Source organism: Saimiri boliviensis, chromosome X, assembly GCF_048565385.1.
Source record: "Saimiri boliviensis isolate mSaiBol1 chromosome X, mSaiBol1.pri, whole genome shotgun sequence".
Classification (NCBI taxonomy): domain Eukaryota; kingdom Metazoa; phylum Chordata; class Mammalia; order Primates; family Cebidae; genus Saimiri; species Saimiri boliviensis.
This window is the reverse complement of record NC_133470.1, coordinates 47,510,683-47,533,152: the sequence shown is the minus strand read 5'-3', so window position 1 is coordinate 47,533,152 and position 22,470 is coordinate 47,510,683. Positions and strand designations below refer to the sequence as shown.

Genomic DNA, 22,470 nt, shown 5'->3' with positions numbered 1-22,470 from the left:
TGACCTCATGATCCACCCGCCTCGGCCTCCCAAAGTGCTGGAATTACAGGCTTGAGCCACCGCGCCCGGCCCACATACTCAATCTTAAAAGCAAGACATCAGAGGATCAAACTGTTTCCATGTAGCTTTATCACATGCCAGAATAAAGCTCAAGAAATTTTTAGGTATATAAAAATATCACATCCAACAAGGTAAAATCCACAAGGCTTGAATGTAAACAAACATCACCAGCAATGCAAAGAAGGTTGAAATTAAAATTTAAAAAGCAATAAATTGAAACCAACCAAGAATTGATGCAAATGTTAATTACGAGACAAGGACATTTAAAAAGTTACAACATAATCTATTCATTTACAAAGTTAAGTAGAGGCATGGAAATCTATAACAAAGACACCCAACTTAAAATTTTACAGATGTAAATAATAATATCTGAGGTTAAAACACACCAAATTGGATAAAAGACATATTAAATTATGGAAAAAGAAAGATTAAAGAATTTGAAAAAATGGAAATAAAAATCATCCAAAATAAAACTGAGAAAACAATTTTTTTGAAGTATAAAGAATATCAGTGGACTGTTGAACAATGGCAAACAACTTAATACATAGGTAATTAAAGTCCTCTAAGAAGATGAGAGAAATATTAATACTTTTCACCTGGCAGGTCCCCTGAGGTAAGGAGATGAAGCTCAGAGTCAGGGAGAGTAAGGCAGCTAAAATTCTTAGCCACTATTTCTTCAAATATCACTATTAATTGTGGGTTTTGCCATTACTTTTAGTGATAATTTTAACCCCAAAATCAAAAAATAACAACAAACTGGATGCACGAGAAACATGAAGGAAACTACAAGGTTCATCACAGTCAATTTGATTAAAACAAGAAATTTTTTTAAAACTCTGGAAACAGGCCGGGCGCGGTGGCTCAAGCCTGTAATCCCAGCACTTTGGGAGGCCGAGGCGGGTGGATCACCAGGTCAAGAGATTGAGACCAACCTTGGTCAACAAGGTGAAACCCCGTCTCTACTAAAAATACAAAAAATTAGCTGGGCATGGTGGTGCATGCCTGTAATCCCAGCTACTCAGGAGGCTGAGGCAGGAGAATTGCCTGAACCCAGGAGGCGGAGGTTGCGGTGAGCCGAGATCGTGCCATTGCACTCCAGCCTGGGTAACAAGAGCAAAACTCCGTCTCAAAAAAAAAAAAAAAAAAAAACTCTGGAAACAATCCAGGAAAAACAAAAAGGCACATTAATAACAAAGCAACAAAGAAACTAAATTGGTCATACAGACAACCCCCAATTTATGATGGTTCAACTTAAGATCTTTCAACTTTACCATGGCGCAAAAGCAATATACATTCAGTAAAAAAATATACTTTGAGTACCAATACAACCATTCCGCTTTTCACTTTCGGCACAGTATTCGATAAGTTACATGAGATAGCCAACACTTTATTATAAAAGAGGCTCCGTGTTAAATGATTTTACCCAACTGTAGGCTAATTTAAGTGTTCTGAGCAAGTTAAGGTAGGCTAAGCTAAGCTACAATGTTTGCTAGGGTAAGTGTATTAAATGCACTTTCAACTTACAGTATTTTCAACTTAAATGGGTTTATCAGGATTTAACTCCATTGTAAATCAAGGAGCATCGATATAACCTTTCCACAAAGAGATTTTAAAGAATCAGATGACTCCATTAGCAAATTCTACCAATATTTAAAAAAGAAATAATACCAGTTCTACACAAACTTTTCCAGAAATTTCAAGAATATCAAATACTTCCTAACTCATTCTAAGAGGCCAGCATGACCCTGATACCAAAACCAGACAAAGACATTATGAGAGGCCGGGCGCGGTGGCTCAAGCCTGTAATCCCAGCACTTTGGGAGGCCGAGGCGGGTGGATCACGAGGTCAAGAGATTGAGACCATCCTGGTCAACATGGTGAAACCCCGTCTCTACTAAAAATACAAAAAATTAGCTGGGCATGGTGGCGCGTGCCTGTAATCCCAGCTACTCAGGAGGCTGAGGCAGGAGAATTGCCTGAACCCAGGAGGCGGAGGTTACAGTGAGCCGAGATGGTGCCATTGCACTCCAGCCTGGGCAACAAGAGTGAAACTCCGTCTCAAAAAAAAAAAAAAAAAGACATTATGAGAAAAGAAAATAACTTATACAATAAAAAATAAATAGATCAAAGTCCTAAATGTGAAAAATCAACTTTAAACGTTTTAGAACATTTAGAAGAGCATTTTTATAACCTCCAAATCAGAGAAATATTTCTTAAACAAAGATACAAAGATCATAAATAAGAAGACTGGTAAATTTGATCAAAATTTATATCAAAATCCATCACCTCTGTACTACAAAAGAAACCACTAAAGTAAAAAGACTAACTACAGACTGACAGCTGATATTTGCAATACTAACAAAGAATCCATATACAGAATATAAATGTAACTTCTACAAATCAATAAGAAAAAAACAAAAAGTGTCCATAGAAGCATTGTTTTGAACTATATATATATAAAAAAAAATGAAAACAACCTAATGTCCATCAACAAAAGAACGTTGAAATAATTGTTTGAATATTCCACAAGGAGAGGGTGGACTCCAATTCAAAATTTGCTTTGAATGTCAACACCAATTATGCCAAATAAACACACACCAACATTCATGAAAAAGCTGACTACTCACATAATGAGGTTTTCTGCAGAGAGCAGGGGTGGCTCTCAGACACATCTAAAAATGGCAAGGACAGAAGACTGTCTTGGGTTTTTATGGTGGTTGGGAGTGGGGCTGGGGTGAGGATTCTCACCTATAGTTTGAACTTTACACTGGTGGTAAAGAAGGCAGCATCATGGCTTTCTTATCTTGCCCAAATGTGGGACAGAGGGAGGAGAGGGAGAAATAAGACTTCAAAGCTGTCAGCAGTCAAACACTAAAAAATGGAGTGAGACTTTTAATTATGATTCTATATGGGATTATAGATGCATGGGTTTTACATTCATTAATGAGTCTTACAAATATGATGAACAATAAGATAGCAAGTATGTAGAAGAATGCATACATTTCTACCATATACATAATGGTCAAAAAAGCAAAATAATTTCATATATTTCAAGTGATATTCATATAAGTAGGAAAATCAAAAGAAATGCAGAGGAATGATAAATACTGAATTGAAGATAATGGCAACATGTAAAGGAAAAGGAGTAGGATGTGATTGAGGGCTCACCGCGTGGGCTTCAATTGCATTGTGATTTTTTAAATGTATTAAGTTAAGCAATAAATGCATAAGTGTTCATTGTTTTATTCTTTACATTTTTCCGCATGTTTTAACATTTCATAATTTTATAAAGTGGAAGTCAGCCTGTAATACATATGGTGCCCCTAGTTAAATATCTTTAAATATCCTGACTACAGTAAAAAGTCTCAAACCAAATAAATCTTAAATTACTTGGTGTTCTCCAGGTTCTGACAACCACAGAGAAAAAGTAGACACTTTACACATGAATAACACTAATAAATGAAATGTAATAAAACACGTTTTCCCCCATATAGATTAAGAATCTTCAAACATAATTTAGTTACAGGTATTTAATTATTCAGATAAAAGTTATGAAATGGTTACCATAAAAAGTAATGACAGATGAAACCCTGTAGTACTTACTGTAAAAAAATTGATTTAGTAACAGCACAGTTACAAAGATTTTTTTTAAGAAATCAAAGGTACCTTACATTAAAGAAATAAAGAAAAAAACTAAATGTATGTGTTGGGGGCGGGATAGATTTGTTGATTGATTTATGGTATCAGAGAGCAATTCCACTATCTTCTTATTCCTTTAGGAAAAAAAAAAAACTAAATAAAGTAATTTCTACTGCTTTTTACCTCCTGTAATCTAACCACAATATAAGGCTTTAGTTTACTAAACATTTCAAAGCATTCTTATATGGGATTTGTCAACTCAATCGTTTATATTCTCCTTCTACTTCCTTACTAACTTTCATAAATTAAATGTGGCCCCAAACTGGCCATTTATAAGAAAATTGCATTCCAAAACAGCTTTCCATTTAAAAAAAGAAAATGCCGTAAATGGTGGTTAGGTACTTACGTTAGACTACATAAGATTGTTTGACCTATGTTGGTGCTGAAATTTTCCAATAGTCTTACAGATAAAGACCACTTATAAAATAATGTGCTTTTACAAGAAATTAATAAAAGAGGGCTAACACTGAGATGCCAAGAACCTATCTTCCAGTGCTACATCCCTGGTAGTACTGCTGATTCTCCTACCTATCTACTTGATATCCCTCCCGTTTGACTGCCAGTATGAGTACAACTTTCCTAGTAATTCCTGAAGAGGGAAGGTGGGGAGGCATGCAGAAGTAGGACTGCAGAGGTTTTGGCAGGTGAGGAAAATAAGAGGAAAGAAGACACAGTAAGGCTCGTGAGTAGCAGGGTCAAGACGAAGTTTTTAATCTTTCTTGTTTACGCTTTCCCTTCTCTCTCCCCTCCATGGGGCCTGGATGGGAAAAAAAGAAGTGGAGTCAAAAAGACAAATATCACATGTTCTCACTCATATGTGAAAGCTAAAAGAAAAATTGAACTCATGGAGAGAGTAGAATAATGGTTACCAGAGGCTGAGAGGAGTAGCAGAAACGGAGAGATAAAATGGGGGTGGTTGATGGGTACAAAAATACAGTTAGATAGAATGAATAAGATTTAGTATTCATTAGCACAGTAAGGTGACTACAGTTAACAATAATTTATTGCATATTTTAAAATAATTAAAGTAGGTCGAGTATGGTGGCTCACGCCTGTAATAACAGCACTTTAGGAGGCCAAGGTGGGCAGATCCCTTGAGCTCAGGAGTTCAAGACTAGCCTGGGTAACATGGTGAAACCATATCCCTACTAAAAATACAAAAAGTAGCCAGGTGTGGTGGCACGAGCCTATAGTCCCAGCTACTCAGGAGGCTGAGGTGGGAGGATCACCTGAGCCTGGAAGGCGGAGCTGCAGTGAACCAAGATCACACCACTGCACTCCAGCCTGGGTAACAGAGTCAGATCTTTTTTCAAAATAGTAATAAAATAACCAACAGAGTGGAATTGCAATGTTCCTAACATAAATGATAAACTCTTAGGATGATGGATACACCAATTACCCTGACTTGATCATTACATACTATATGCTTGTATCAAAAATCCCATGTACCCCCAAAATATACACAACTATTTTATATCTGTAATAATTAGAAATAAAAATATTTTTTTAAAAAAGGAAAGAAGTGCAGAGTGCCTGTTCAGTTTGCAAAGTGGGAGAAGAAAAGGAAGTTACCCATGAAGCCCAGTGAGGATGTCCATTATCTTTTAGAAACTCTATTTGGAAAATTTAAAGATTCTTAGTACATTGCTTCCAATGCCCAAACAACACTGGGAACTTACTAATTTCTGAAATTTTCTTAATCACTAAAATTATTTTATTTATTTTTAACTTAATTTAATTTTTGAGATAGACCTCACTCTGTCATCCAGGCTGGAGTGCAGTGGTGAAATCACAGGTCACTGCAGCCTTGACTTCCTGGGCTCAAGCAATCCTCCCACCTCAGCCTCCTGACTAGCTGTAACCACCGGTGCACACCACCATGCCTGGCTAATTCTTTTATTTTTTTTCTAGAGATGGGGTCTCCCTGTGTTGCCCAGGCTGGTCTTGAACTCCTGGGCTCTGGTGATCCACCTGCCTTTGCCTCCCAAAGTGCTGGAATTATAGGCATAAGCCATTGCCCCCAGCCTAAAATGACTTTTAAATATCTTTACTGCCAATATTTTTTTCAAGAGCTATGTCAGAAAACACTGTACTTGCATCTCAGTGTAACTTTGTTAGGAATATTTTGTTACTTTTTCAAGTCAAGATAGGGAATAACAGTTGCTTGATATGTAGTTATCATATATACAACACAAAGGAGACAGCATATGAAACATTATTACAAACAGCTGTATCAGTTAAGAAATACACTTTTTGCCTTAGGTGACAGATACATGATAGATCAGTTGGGGAAAATGGCTGTGCTTCACCCCTCACAAGCTGGGTCCTGGTACTATAATCAGAGTGTGGTAGGTCAAGATGATGTCACCACTTTGGAACCTTACCCCTTTAACCCATCTCTCCTCACACCTGTACTTTGAACCACTCCCTCTCTCTAGGCTCCTTCCCACCAGTATTTAAATCTATTTGAATTTCTACAACGTTGAAAATAATTTCTCCTCCAGATTTCTGCATCTTTCTGCAGGTACTACCTTTTTTTTTTTCTTTTTCTCTTTCTTCATCTTCTATAAACTTTAATTGGTATTGGTGTTATTTTGGAAATATTTCAAAAATATAGAATATCCACCCAGAATTAACAACTGTTAACATTTTTAAAAATTCAGTCATGGCCGGGCGCGGTGGCTCAAGCCTGTAATCCCAGCTACTCAGAAGGCTGAGGCAGGAGAATTGCCTGAACCCAGGAGGCGGAGGTTGCGGTGAGCCGAGATCGCGCCATTGCACTCCAGCCTGGGTAACAAGAGCGAAACTCCGTCTCAAAAAAAAAAAAAAAAAAAAAAAAAAATCTATCACACTGATACATATTGATGTGATTTCTTCATTTTCACTGCCATATTAAATTGCACTGTACGAATAGATCATTAGTTATTGATTATTCCCCTATTAATTTGGAACAGTTGGGGAATTCAGTTTATTTCCAGTTTTTCACAATATCACATAATACCACAATGTTGTCTTACATGTCTCCTAGGAATGGAAATATTGTGACAGAGGGAAGTGCCCATCTACAATTTTACTGGATCCTTCACAATTAATTTCATTGAAATGTGGTTGCGTTTCTTTCCACCCATATCAGCCATATATGAAGACTATTGTTTCCCTACAACCATGCCAGTGCTAGGTATTGTCAAACATTAAAATTTTCACCTGATATGTTAAAAGTGACACTGACACTTCATTGTTTTGATTTTCAGTCCCTTGATTGTTAGTGTAATTGGCCACATGTTAATGTATTTACTGGACTTCTTTATTTCCTTTTTTATAAATTACCTATTCAAAACTTTGCCCATTTTTCGGATTGGATGGCTTATCATTTAATTGATTTATAGGCATTCTTTATATGTTCTGTTTCAACAACCCTTCCTTTCCCTGAGATAATAAAAATAGCCACCTACTTTTTTTTTTAATAAAAAATTTAAAGTTTTGCTTTTCACAATTGGGTCTATAACCTACAGGAAATTAATGTTTTGGTTTTGGTATTGGTATTTTTTTTTCTAGATGGTAAACGGTCTCATCACCGTTTACCGAATGATATATTCTGCTCTATCAATTTATGGTGACACCTCTTTCATTTACTAATTTCATACACACACACACACACACACACACACACCTGGTCTATTTCTGTATTCTCTATTCTTTTCCACCTGTCAGTTCCCATATCTAGTCCATATCTACCCTGAGCTCTTTGCCATATTTGACACTATTTGAATACTTACTTTTGCTTGAAACATATTCTTCCCTTTGTTCCAGTTATATATTTGCTCTCTTCAATTTTCCTCTGATTTTTCCTTCTCTGTCTTTAGGTCTCTCTTCCTCTGCTTAATACCTAACTGTTTGTATCCCCAGAAGTTCATCCTCAACTCTCTTCTCTTTCTACATATTCTCTTTGAAACTGTGCTGCTCAATGCAATAGCCACAAACCACATTGGGTTACTGAACAAGTGAAATGCAACAGTTCAAAGTGAGATGTGATACAAGTAGAAAAATTCACATGATATTTAGAAGAGTATTTTTAAAAGAATGTAGAACAGCTTTTAAATATTTTTATACAGATTACATGATAAAATGTTATTTTTGATGTTTGGGTTAAATAAAATACTTTATTAAAATTTATTTCAACTGTTCCTTTTTACTGTTTTGGTAATGCACCCACCAAAAAAATTAAAAATACATATATAAGCACCTCTAATTGTAGCTCCAAATTGTAAAGAACTGGGAAGATGTCACCCCTGCTCTTACAAGACACAAAAGCTAGACAACATGAAAATCGATAACTCTTAAAGAATCATCAGAGAATGGAGGTCACAGGGGAAATCACCACTTGAACATTTGGAGAGACAGGAAAATCTACCACTTATGATTTGTTTACATGGATACCATAAGCTGACATGTCCTGCAAGAAATGTCAAAAGAAGTTCTCCAGGCAGAAAAAAAATAACATATGTTAGAAACTTGAATCTTCATAAAGAAAGAAAGTCAGAGAAAAATAAATGTAGGTAATATAAAACTGTTTTATTCTTCTTATTCTTCATCAATCTAGGAAGTAACTGTGTATAAAGTAGTAACACCACTTTATGCCATAGTCATCTCATACATTGAAATGAAGTAAGTGAAAGGGATGACAGCAATGTCAAAAGGGAAGCAAGGGAGAAACGGGGGATAACTGTTATAAGGTACCTACACTACACAGGAAGCAATACGATAGTATTTGAAAGACTTAGATTAAAAATGTGTATTATAAACACTAGGGTAACTACTGAAAAATTAAGAAAAAGAAGTATAAATGATACCTAAAGAGAGGAGATAAAATCCTCGATTAAATCCATATAAACACAATTCCAATCTAAATTTTAGCAAGCATTTTGTAGACATAGCCAAACTGAATCTAAAATATACATGAAAAGGCAAATAACCTAGAATAGCTATCACAACTCTGAAAAAAGAAAAACCAAGTTAGAGGACTCATGTTATCTGATTTCAAGATGCAGCATAAGTCTAAGGTGATCAAGGTGCCATAGTATTAGCAAAAGAAATGACACATAGATCAACAGAACAGAATAGGGAGCCCAAAAATAGACCAACGCAAATATAATCACAGATTTTTTTAAATACTGCAAAACCATTTATTATTGCCAGAGGATTGAGGTAATGTGTGGGAGAGTGAAGTATTATTTTTTTCAGTTGACTTTTTTTTTAAATTGACTTTATTTTTTAGATAAGCTTTAGGTTCACAGAAAAACTGAATCCAAGGTACAGATTCCTCACATATTCTCTGCTCCCATATATGCACAACCACCCCCACTACAAAAATCTCCCACTAGAAGGGTATGATTATTTGTTATAATTAATGAACCTATATTGACATCATTCTCACCTAAAGTTCACAGTTTACATTGTGGTTTACTCTCAGTGTTGTACATTCTATAGGTTTTCACAAATGTGTAAACACATGTATCCACCATTGTAGTACCATACAGAGTAGTTTCACTGCCCTAAAAATGCCATGTGCTCCATCTATTCATCCATTCCCAACCTCTAAATCCTGGAAACCACTAATCTTTTTTTTTTTTTTTTTTTTTTTTGAGATGGAGTTTTGCTCTTGTTACCCAGGCTGGAGTGCAATGTCGTGATCTCAGCTCACCACAACCTCCTGGGTTCAGGCAATTCTCCTGCCTCAGCCTCCTGAGTAGCTAGGATTACAGGCATGCGCCACCATGCCCAGCTCATTTTTTGTATTTTTAGTAGAGATGGGGTTTCACCTTGTTGACCAGGATGGTCTCAATCCCTTGACCTCGTGATCCAACCGCCTAGGCCTCCCAAAGTGCTGGGATTATAGGCTTGAGCCACCGCGCCCGGCTTTTTTTTTTTTTTTTTTTTTTTTTTTTTTTTTTTTTTTGAGATGGAGTTTCGCTCTTGTTACCCAGGCTGGAGTGCAATGGTGAGATCTCGGCTCACCGCAACCTCCGCCTCCTGGGTTCAGGCAATTCTCCTGCCTCAGCCTCCTGAGTAGCTGGGATTACAGGCACGCGCCACCATGCCCAGCTAATTTTTTGTATTTTTAGTAGAGACGGGGTTTCGCTATGTTGACCAGGATGGTCTCGATCTCTTGACCTCGTGATCCACCCGCCTCGGCCTCCCAAAGTGCTGGGATTACAGGCTTCAGCCACCGCGCCCGGCACCACTAATCTTTTTACTGTTTCCACAGTTTTGCCTTTTCCAGAATGTCCAGTACTTGGAATCACACAGTATGCCGCCTTTCCTTTCTTTTCTTTACTTTTTTTTTCTCTTTTTTTAAGACAGGGACTCGCTGGGTTATCCAGGCTGGGGTGCTATACAATCTTGGCTCACTGTAACCTCCACCACCCCAGTTGAAACTATCCTCCCACCCCAGCCTCCGAGTAGCTGGGGTATGCAGCCTTTTCAGATTGGCTTATTTTAAAACTCAGTAATATGCACATATGATTCCTCCATATCTTTTCATTCTTGAAAAGGCTTTCCATAGCCCTTTTGTGGCATTAAGCTCCATCGTCTGGACACACTACAGTTTATCCATTCACCTACTAAAGGACATTTTGATTGTTTCCAAATTTTGGCAATTATGAATAAATCTACCATAAACATTCATGTGCAGGGTTTTGTGTAGACATAAGTTTTCACCCCATTTGAGTAAATACCAAAGAGCACAATTGCTGGATCATATGGTAAGAGTACATTTAGTTTTGTAAGAAACTGTCAAAATGTTTTCCAAATTGGCTATATCATTTTGTATTCCCGCCAGCAATGAAGGAGAGCTCCTGTTGCTTCATCTTCCACCAGTATTTGATGTTGTTAGTGTTTTGGATTTGGAGCATTCCAATAAATGTGTAGTGGTATCTTTTTTAACTTACAATTTCCTAATAACATATGCTGTTGAGCATCTTTTCACATGCTTATCTGTTTTTCTTAGGTAAAGTGTCTTTATTGTGGTCTTTTGCCTATTTTTTAATCAAGTTATTTCATTTAGTCAACTGATTCTTTTTACACAGGAATAAAAATAATCCAATGGTGGACAATCCTTGCCAAAAAAAAAAAAAACAAAAAACGGTGCTGAAACAATTGGAATCCATGTGCAAAATAAAATTAATTATGACACAAACCTCACCCTTCACATGAAAATTAATTCAAAATGGATCACAAACCTAAATATAAAACAGAAAATTATAAATCTTCTAGAAGAAAAGAGAAAACTTGCATGACCTTAGGCTTAGCAATGAGGTTTTAGATACAACACCAAAAGAAGTATGGGAATTCTGGAATGGCAATGTGAGGAGCTTGGTGAAATCTCCTCCCCAAAAGAGACATCTAATAACACTGGTCAAAACCAGCAAAGTCAATCACCTAAAGTCTTGGGAGATTGATTAAAGGGCAACAAAATCCTCAGAACTAAGTAAGAGCAAGGAGAGTCTGTGGCATTTCAGCCAGGAGCTGCTCATTTCTCCCTACAGTTCTGTGCTGTCAAAGAACTACCTTAGCTGGTTCCCAAAACTTCAGTTCTAAAGAACTGTCATTATGTATTTGTCCTGTCTGTAGCTTCCCCAGAAGACACTACTTAAAAGGTTTATGTTTGATTCCGTGCAAAACCCACACTAAAAGCCCCTCCACAAATGATAACACTTGAAGAAAACAATAGACTAAATAAAAAGAATGAAAGGAAAAGCTGAGGAATAAGCTATCAATAGGGGATTTGAAAAGTTATGACATCTTCTAGGGAATATAGAAGGCCACCTACATGTATAGATAGGGCTGTGTGCAAGCTCAGGAAAAGACCTGAGAAGACCATAAACTCTCACTTTTTTTTTTTTTTTTTTTTTTTTTTTTTTTTTTTTGGTAAATAGAATCTCGCTCTGTAGCCCAGGCTGGAGTGCAGTGGCTTGATCTCTGCTCACTGCAACCTCCACCTCCTGGGTTCAAGCGATTCTCCTGCCTCAGCCTCCCAGTAGCTGGGACTACAGGTGCACACCACCATGCCCAGCTAATTTTTGTATTTTCAGTAGAGACGGGGTTTCACCATGTTGGCCTGGATGGTCTCCATCTCTTGACCTCATCATCCACCGCCTAGGCCTCCCAAAGTCCTGGGATTATAGGCAAGAGCCACCTCACTGGCAACTCTCACTTCTGACCTTTAGGCTTTTTGCAATCAGGAAGTGAAGGCTAAGGTTGTAAACTGCCTGGCTAAGTGTCCTCTGCCCCAAGATGTATACAGATTCTTTTGTTAAAGACTATGTCATTTATTGGGCCCAGGCATTTAAGGAAATCTTTATCCAATGATGGCTAAGCTACTGAGTAGATACTTTAGTGGTTACACATACAATAGACTAATATACTTCGTTCTTTGCTTCTTCAGCCCTTCTCCTCTATGAACTCAACCTCTTCTGCTCTCAGCTCATTTGAACACTGTATTCTGTTTTGTAGAATAGTGTTGTCTTATTCTAGAATCACAAATATGGGCAACTGAGATCTTTAAACTGAATTTGTTGTAATCTTGTCTTTTTACACATTGTTGCCCTTTAGAGCTCTCTGACCCAGGGACTTCCCACGGTGCTGCTGAGAAGCCATCACCTAAACATGTAAGTCAAGTCCCCTATACAGTCTCCCTCTCTGGAAATTCTACGGCCTCCTCCTCTTCAGAGTAGCAACTCCAAAGCCATAGCCTCTGGACAGGCTCCTACTGTGAGAGACTTCCCCAACATGCAAGCCTGTCAACGCATCTCCCAATAAAGCTTGTGTGTGATACTGCCACCTCATAGTCATATGTCTTTCTTTGATCAGCCCCTAAATCCCTCAAGCTCCCTACAAATATAAAGTAACTGATATGAAAAGTTCATTAGTGGGGCTCAAGAGCAGATTTACACTGACAGAAAAAAAGAATCAGCAAGGTTGAAGATAGTCTGATTCAGATTATCCAGGCTGAGGAACAGAAATTTTACACACACGCACACACATACACACACACACACAGTTTCAGCAGTTTCAGAGACCATATATATATATATATATATATATATATATATATAATACATATATTTATACACACACACAGGTTTCAGAGAGTGTACACACACACACACACACACACACACAAAGAATATAAACACAGCCTCAGAAACTTGTAAGAAATCATCTACTAACCAAAATACATATAATGGGAATCAGAGAAGCAAAGAGAGAAAGAGGAAGACATTTGAACAAATTATAGCTGAAAGCATCACAAATTTGATGAAAAAATGTTTACATACACATTCAAAAAGGCAGACAAACACCAAGTAGGAAAAATGAGAAGTATATACACACAGGCACATCATAATGAAAATACTGAAAGCCAAAAACAAGGAGAAAATCCCAAAGAGCAATAAGAGTAAAACAACTCTTTACAAACAAGAACACAAAACTGCAACAGTTTTGGGCCATGGCCTCAGAAGCCATGGCCAAAAAGTGGTGGGAAGACATATTCAAGTAACAGAAAGAAAAAAAACTGCAATGAAGAATTATATATCTGAGTAGCTGCTAAATCAGAAAGATGGAGGAGCAAGAGCAAAGAAAAATCCCTTTGGTTCCAGAAAATCTCCTGAAAAAGAGGAAGGCGTATCAAGCCCTCAAAGCCACTCAGGCAAAGCAGGCACTTTTGGCAAAGAAGGAGCAGAGGAAAAGAAAAGGCCCCAGGTTTAAGCGATTGGAATCATTCCTGCATGATTCCTGGCGGCAGACACGTGACAAGGTGTGTGTCAGATGACTAGAAGTGAAGCCTCATGCCTTGGAATTGCCAGATAAACATTCTTTGGCCTTTGTTGTACACATCGAAAGGATTGATGGTGTGAGTTTACTGGTGCAGAGAACCATGGCAAGACTTCGCCTAAAGAAAATTTTTAGTGGTGTCTTTGTAAAAGTCACTCCCCAGAACCTAAAAATGCCGCGTATAGTGGAATCTTATGTGACCTGGGGATTTCCAAATCTGAAGTCTGTCCGGGAACTCATTTTGAAACGTGGACAAGCCATGGTCAAGAATAAGGCCATCCCTCTGAGAGACAACACTGTGATTGAGGAGCACCTGGGGTAGTTTGGTGTCATTTGCTTGGAAGACCTCATTCATGAAATTGCCTTCCCGGGGAAGCATTTCCAGGAGATCTCATGGTTCTTGCGCCCTTTCCACCTCTCAGTGGCCCGTCATGCTACCAAAAATAGAGGGGGCTTCCTCAAGGAGCTGGGCACACCTGGCTATCAGGGTGAACACATCAATCAGCTCATCCGCCAGCTGAACTAGAACCAGGTGCCAAACTGCAATAAATTTTTATCAATGAAGCGGAAGCATGTGTTTTTGGTTTTGGAGAATTTGTATCAAGTATCTTCAGAGAAGATTATTTCCTGCTTTATCTTTAAAAACTGGAAAGGAAGGGTCAAAGAAAAGACAGTAGGTGGCCAGGCGTGGTGGCTCAAGCCTGTGATCCCAGTACTTCCTCCTGCTGAGGAGGGTGGATCACCTAAGGTCAGGAGTTCGAGACCAGTCTGACCAACATGGTGAAACCCTGTCTCTACTGAAAATACAAAAATTAGCGGGCATGGTGGCCCATGCCTGTAATCCCAGCTACTCGGGAGGCTGAGGCAGGAGAATCGCTTGAACTCGGGAGGCAGAGGTTGCTGTGAGCCCAGATCACACCATTGCACTCTAGTCTAGGCAACGAGCGAAACTCTGTCTCAAAAGAAAAAAGAAAAGAAAAAAACAGTAGCTTATGTTCATGGCAAGCACCTCTCATCACAGTCCAGTTCCAAGGAAGAATTCTAGCATGCTCTACATTGGCTGCTGCCTCGTCTGAAATCAGCACATTCCATGGAGGAAGGAGTCCTGCTTTGCTGCATCTCTTATCCTAGGGCTTAATGTTGGTAATTGAGTAACTCTAGCATTTGTACATGGCTCCCCAAGACTCCTGCAGCAGTGGACAAGCCCAGGGACATAATTGAATCTGGTGATTCCTGGGGCCTTGTGAGAAAGACTTGAAATATACGTCAGAGGAAAGGTACAAAAATAAATGACTCTGAAAAAAAAAAAAAAAGAATTATATATCTAATAGAGGAAGTAAAACTATCCTTCAAAAGTGAAGAAGATGGGACATTATCAGATAAACAAAACTAAAAGAGATGCAGCTGTCCTATGAGCAATACTAAAGGAAGCCCTTCAGTCTGAAAGGAAAGGACACTAGATAGTAACGTGAAATCCTAAGATGAAATAAAGTACACTAGTAAATGTAACTACATAGGTAAACATTAAAAACAGTATAAATATCGTTGTTGTTTTTTTTTAATTGCAATTTCTGGCTGGGTGCAGTGGCTCACGCCTGTAATCCCAGCACTTTGGGAGGCCAAGGCGGGTGGATCACGAGGTCAAGGGATCGAGACCATACTGGTCAACATGGTGAAACCCCATCTCTACTAAAAATACAAAAAATTAGCTGGGCATGGTGGCGCGTGCCTGTAATCCCAGCTACTCAGGAGGCTGAGGCAGGAGAATTGCCTGAACCCAGGAGGCAGAGGTTGCGGTAAGCCAAGATTGTGCCATTGCACTCCAGCCTGGGCAACAAGAGCGAAACTCTGTCTCAAAAATAAAAATTTTGCAATTCCTGTGTTTTCCAATCTGACTTAAAACATGACTACCAAAATAATTATAAATCTTTGTTCATGGACATAGTGCAAAAAGATGTAATTTGTGACACTAACAACATAAAGAAGGTTACAGAGCTATTAAAGAAGCAAAGCTTTTGTCTTCTACTGACAGTAAGTTCATATAAATCTGAACTAGAATCTCATCAATTAAGATGTTAATGGTAATCTCCATAGAATGAACTAAAAAAAATCAAAAATATATAGTGAAAGAAACAACAAGCGAATTGAAATGGCACACTGGAAAATATTTATTTAAGGCAAATAAAGGCAGAAATGTAAGAACAGAAAAACCAAAATGACATAAGAAATAGGGAGGACAGCTGGACGCAGTGGCTCAAGCCTGTAATCCCAGCACTTTGGGAGGCTGAGGCGGGTGGATCACGAGGTCAAGAGATCGAGACCATCCCGGTCAACATAGTGAAACCCCGTCTCTACTAAAAATACAAAAAATTAGCTGGGCATGGTGGCGCGTGCCTGTAATCCCAGCTACTCAGGAGGCTGAGGCAGGAGAATTGCCTGAACCCAGGAGGCGGAGGTTGCGGTGAGCCGAGATCGCACCATTGCACTCCAGCCTGGGTAACAAGAGCGAAACTCCGTCTCAAAAAAAAAAAAAAAAAAAAAGAAGTAGGGAGGACAAATAACAAAACACGTAGGTAAATTCTACCTAAAGAGTAACTGCACTAAATGTGAATGGATTGAATGCTACAATAAAGACAGAGACTAGTTAAATCAACAAAAAAAGGTACGGTCCAACTATACACTATCTTCAAGAGAATGATTTTAGATTCAAAGGCACAAATAAGTGTAAAGTCAAAAACTGGAAAAAGAGATACCATATAAACAGTAATCAAAAAAGAGTAGGAGTGGTTATACTAATATCAGACAAAATAGACTTTAAAACAAACATTGGTACAACAGACAAAGAATAACATTTTACACTCAAGCTGCCAATCCATCAAAAAAATATAATTATGATAAACTTACATTCATCTACCAACAGATTCCAAAATACATGAAGTAAAAACTGACAAAACTGAAGAGAGAAATGAACAACTCAATAACATATTCTGGCTGCCTCAATATCCCACTTTCAACAACAGATAAAGAAATCAGACAGGAGTTGAACAAAGAAAAAGAAGACTGGACCTAATGGACATTATAGAACACTTAACCCAATAACAGATGAATACACATTCTTCTCAAGTGCACATGAAATATTCTCATGAAAGATAGACCATATGTTAGATCATAAAACAAGTCTCCACAAATAGGACTGAAATAATAAAATGTATCTTCACCAACCACAATAGAATTAAATTAGAAATCAGTAACAGAAGGATATTTTGCAAAGTAATTTAAAAGTAGAAGTTAAACAACACACCCCTAAATAAGCCAAAGGTCAAAGAATAAACTATACAAGAAATGAGAGAGTTCTTTGAGATTAACGAAAACTTAAACACAACCTACCAAAACATGAGATGCAGTGAAAGCAGTATTCTTTATTGATGAAAATGTATAGTAGTAATAACTACATTAAAACATAAGAAAGATCTAAAACAATAACCTAGCTTCTCATCTTAATTAACTATAAAAAGAAACAGGGAGGAAATAATACAAAGACTAAGGAGTAATTAAATGACATAGAGAATAGAAAAATAATAGAAAGCAATCAATCAATGAAACCAAAAGATTGTACTTCCAAAAGATCAACAAAATTGATGAACCCTTAACCAGACTGACCAAAAAAAAAAAAGATAGAAGACTCGAATTACTAGAGTAAGAAATGAAAGAGGGAATATTACTTCCAACCTTATTTTTAAAATGCTATAAATAAGTGTTTGGCAAAAAATCAGATTAACTTAAAACAGACAAACTCCTAGAAAAACGAAAACTGCTGAATCTGACTTAGGAAGAAATAGGTAAGATAACGAGACCTATAACAAGTGAAGAGATTGACTTAGTAATCCAAACACTATCCACAAATAAAAGCCAAGGCCCAGACAACTTTGCTGCTAAACTCTACACAAAGTCCTTGAAAAGAGGGAAGATAAGGGAATACTTCCTAACTTATTCCGTGAGGTCAGTAATATTCTGATAGCAAAACCAGACAATGGCATTACAAGAAAAGAAACCTACAGACCAATATCCCGTAAGAATATAAACACAATAATCCTCAACAAAATAACAAACCAAATTCAGACACATATAAAAAGAACGCCATGCCATGATTGTATCTATTCCAAAAATAAAAAGCTGGATAAATATATGAAAAGCAGTGTAATACACTGTATTAAGGGCACAAAAGATGAAAACCACATGACCATCTCAATGGATATAGAAAGAGGTTTTAATTAAACCCAATGCCTTTTCATAAAAACAAACAAACAAACAAACTGGGAACAGAAGGAAATTTCTTCAACCTGATAACAACATCAGTGAAAAATTTACAGAAACACCATACTTAATTATTAAAGATCAGGCCGGGCACAGTGGCTCATGCCTGTAATCCTAGCACTTTGGGAGGCCAAGGCGGGATCACTTGAGCCCAGGTATTTGAGACCAGCCTGGGCAGCATGGCAAAACCCAGTCTCTACAAAAAATACAAAAACTAGCCGGCAAGGTGGCATACCCCTGTAGTCCCAGCTACTTGGGGGGCTGAGGCAGGAGGATCACTTGAACCTGGGAGGTCAAGGCTGCAGTGAGCAGAGATTGTGCCACTGTACTCCAGCCTAGGTGACAGAGGGAGACCCTGTCACTAATAATAATAATATCAATAAATAATTAAAGATCGAAAGCTTTTCCCCTAAAATCAGGAAAAAGACAAGGATGCCTACTCTCCCCACTTCAACAACGTACTAAAGATTCTAACAAGGGCAATTTTAAAAGAAAACACAATGAAAGGCACTGAAGTTATAAAAGAAGAAGTACAAGTATCCCTATCTGTGGATAGCATGATCTTGAATGTAAAAATTCTAAGGAATCCACTAAAAACTACTAGAACTTATAAATGAATTCAGCACAGTTGCAGCTTACAAGATCATCAACAAAAATCAATTGTAGTTCTACCTTGCAATGAACAATCCAAAAATAAAATTAAGAAAACAAGTCTAAGTGAAATAAGCCAGGCACAAAAAGACAAATACCACATGACCTCACTCATCTGTGGAATCTAAAAAAGGCTGATCTCATAGAAGTACAGATTAGAATAGTGGTTACCAGAGGCTGAGGAGGGTAGAGGGAAAAAGGAGAGCAGAAGAGAGGCAGAAAGACTGGTTAAAGGGTACAAAATTACAGTTAAATAGGAGAAATAAGTTCTGTTGTTCTATTGAACAGTAGCATAACTGTAATTAACAATATTGTGTAATACATTTCAAAATAAACAGATGAAGGATTTTAAGTGTTCTTATCACAAGGAAATGATAAATGTTTGAGGTGATGAATATGCTAAATATCCTGACTTGATCATTGCACAATGTATACAACTACTGAAACATCACACTTTACCACAGAAATAAATAGAATTATTGTGTGTTAATTAAAAATAAGATAAAACTTGGCCGGGCGCAGTGGCTCAAGCCTGTAATCCCAGCACTTTGGGAGGCCGAGGCGGGTGGATCACGAGGTCAAGAGATCGAGACCATCCCGGTCAACATAGTGAAACCCCGTCTCTACTAAAAATAAAAAAAATTAGCTGGGCATGGTGGCGCGTGCCTGTAATCCCAGCTACTCAGGAGGCTGAGGCAGGAGAATTGCCTGAGCCCAGGAGGCGGAGGTTGCGGTGAGCCGAGATTGCGCCATTGCACTCCAGCCTGGGTAACAAGAGCGAATCTCCGTCTCAAAAAAAAAAAAAAAAAAAAAAAAAAAAAATAAGATAAAACTTAAAAAAAGAAAACAGGTCTATTTACAATAACATGAAAAAAGAATTGAAAACTTAGGAATACATTTAGCCAAGGAGGTGAAAGATTTGTCAACAATATTGTGTATGGGGATCTTAATGTGTGGGACCACAATGTGTACACTAAAAACTACAAAACAAGGCCGGGCGCGGTGGCTCAAGCCTGTAATCCCAGCACTTTGGGAGGCCAAGGCGGGTGGATCACGAGGTCAAGAGAGGTGGATCATGAGGTCAAGAGATCGAGACCATCCTGATCAACATGGTGAAACCCCGTCTCTACTAAAAATACAAAAAATTAGCTGGGCATGGTGCCGTGTGCCTGTAATCCCAGCTACTCAGGAGGCTAAGGCAGGAGAATTGCCTGAACCCAGGAGGTGGAGGTTGTGGTGAGCTGAGATCGCACCATTGCACTCCAGCCTGGGTAACGAGAGCGAAACTCCGTCTCAAAAAAAAAAAAAAACAAAAACTACAAAACATTGCTGAAAGAAATTTAAGACCTTCAAAAATGGGAAAACACTTGGTTTCATGAATTATAAGATTTAATATTGTTAAGATGACAATACTGCCCAAACTGATCTATAAATTTGTTGGGATTCACTCAGGATGGCTGGCAAAATATTAGGGAAATATTAGGGAAAGTTATAAAATTATAGTCTCAAACCTTTTGGAAGGCCGAAAGGTTTTAATGGAACAAGCTCAAGGCAGCCAGTTCTTAATTAGAACTTTAAATCATAGGGTAAATATTAGAAAAATAAAAGCTTCCCCAGTTAAGTCTGTTTACCCCACATTCCTTTACTGTTTACTCATGTACACTTTGTGCTGGATGGCCTTCTCAGAGAGAGGTAAAAGGGAAATTACCCATTAACGGCGTTTATTCTGGGCCCTGGAAACAAAACCTTTCATCATTTATAAAACCACTCTTTTAACCATGTTAATTATCCACAAGTGTGTTAACTTAAGACCTCTGTTATTAAATCTATACTGAATAAATGTGGAAAAAAACAGGGAGTCGTGGTTGGTTAGCTGCAATTGCCCTCTGAAAGCATTTGACAACCATCCCTAGCATACTCAAATCACAGTACTGGGTCTAAGGGTATATTTCATTCATCCGTCGCTAAGTCAGGATCTACAGAATAGACCTCTGCAGGTGGTGATCAATGCCTCAGATGGTAACCCCAACGTAATCAACATCTCAGGTCGTGACCCTGACATGACACTCATCACAGCTGGCACCCGAACAGGGACACCAACGTAACCAATGTCTCATAGATTCAGTGAAATTCCTATTAAAATTCTAAATACCTACTGTGCAGAAACAGACAAGCTGACCTTAAAATTAATACTAAAATCGAAATAACTCAAAATGGTCAAAACAATTTTGAAAACATGAAACAAAGTTGGAGGAGTCATACTTCCTAATATCAAAACTTACTATAAAACTTCAGTTACTAAGATTCTATGGTACTAGAATAATTGTAGACATACAGACTGATGAACAGAATTGAAAGAATAAAAATAAACCCTTATATTTATGGTAAATTGATTTTTGACAAGAGTGCCAAGTATAGTCTCTTAAACAATGGTGCCAGGACAACTGGATATCCACATGCAAATGAAATTGGACCCCTATCTCACACCACATACAAAAATAAACTAAAAGAGATCAAAGACTTACATGTAGAAGCTAAAATTATAAAACTCACAGAAACATAGGTGTAAATCATTGTGAACTTAAGAAACAACTTTTATATAAGACACAAAAGCACAACCTATAAAAGAAACACTAGATAGTTTGAACTTCATCAAAATGAAAAACTTTTGTCCTCAAAAGACACTATCAAGAAAGTGAAAAGACAACCCATAGAATGGAAGACAACAATTGAAAATCATATATCTGCTAGGGACCTAATACCCACAATACATAAAAAGTCATATAACTAAACAATTAAAAATATAAATAATGGCCGGGCGCGGTGGCTCAAGCCTGTAATCCCAGCACTTTGGGAGGCCGAGGCGGGTGGATCACGAGGTCGAGAGATCGAGACCATCCTGGTCAACATGGTGAAATCCCGTCTCTACTAAAAAATACAAAAAATTAGCTGGGCATGGTGGCGCGTGCCTGTAATCTCAGCTACTCGGGAGGCTGAGGCAGGAGAATTTCCTGAACCCAGGAGGCGGAGGTTGCGGTGAGCCGAGATCGCGCCATTGCACTCCAGCCTGGGTAACAAGAGTGAAACTCCGTCTCAAAAAAAAAAAAAAAAAAAAAAAATATATATATATATATATATATATACATATATAATGTAATTCAAAAAGAAAAAGGGATTTGAATAGATATTTCTCTAAAGAAGACATACAAATGGTCAATAAGGACATGGAAATACATTCGATATCTTTAGTCATTAGGGAAATGTAAGTAAGAACCTCAACTGAGTACTACTTGACACTGTGAAGAGGAAGAAGGGATCTCCATCCCAAACTTAGGTTAGACGTTGAGACTGGTTACACACACCAAGAGGGTGCAAGAAAGTTTAATACTTACCTAAATGAAGATTTTCTTGGTGGAGAAGGGCAGGCTTCCCAAGCAGGTAAGAAATGACTTGACAGAACAAGGAAAGGAGACAACCACAAAGGGTTTTCATTGTAGTTAGGGCCCAGGTTAAGGCTTCCTATGCACATGAAGTGGCTTCCATGGTTTGAATCTTTTCCTGACACCAATGAGGGAGCAACCAGAGCTTCTTATCAACTTGCCCAGATGTGGGGCAGAGGGGAAGAGGGTGAGGCTTAAAAAATATCAGCAAACTTCAAATTTAAAGTCAGAATCTTATTATTCACCCCGATATTTGTCTAATGACTCAAACGTGCCATGTTTCATTTAGTTAAATATAAATTTGTTTAATGAAGCCAGTGTGGTGCTCTATAAGTCCTGCAGAATGAAGTCTGTAAGGAAAGTAAGTGTTTTGTTGAATTCCTTCATGAAGCCCAAAATTGTATATTCTAAGAAATGAAATGAGTGACTTGGTCACTATCAGTGATGCCTCACGTTCCAAAGGAAAACAAGGAGT

At 37.9% G+C, this 22,470-nt stretch overlaps 1 protein-coding gene and 1 pseudogene across 2 annotated transcripts in view; one reads left to right on the top strand and one right to left on the bottom strand.

Annotated features, from left to right (window-relative positions):
- Nucleotides 1-22,470, bottom strand: part of MAGED1 (MAGE family member D1) — a 113,455-nt gene that overhangs the window by 69,258 nt on the left and 21,727 nt on the right. The gene's annotated exons all lie outside the window — the stretch shown is intronic.
- LOC101051810 (large ribosomal subunit protein uL30-like 1 pseudogene) lies at nt 13,358-14,116 on the top strand (annotated as a pseudogene).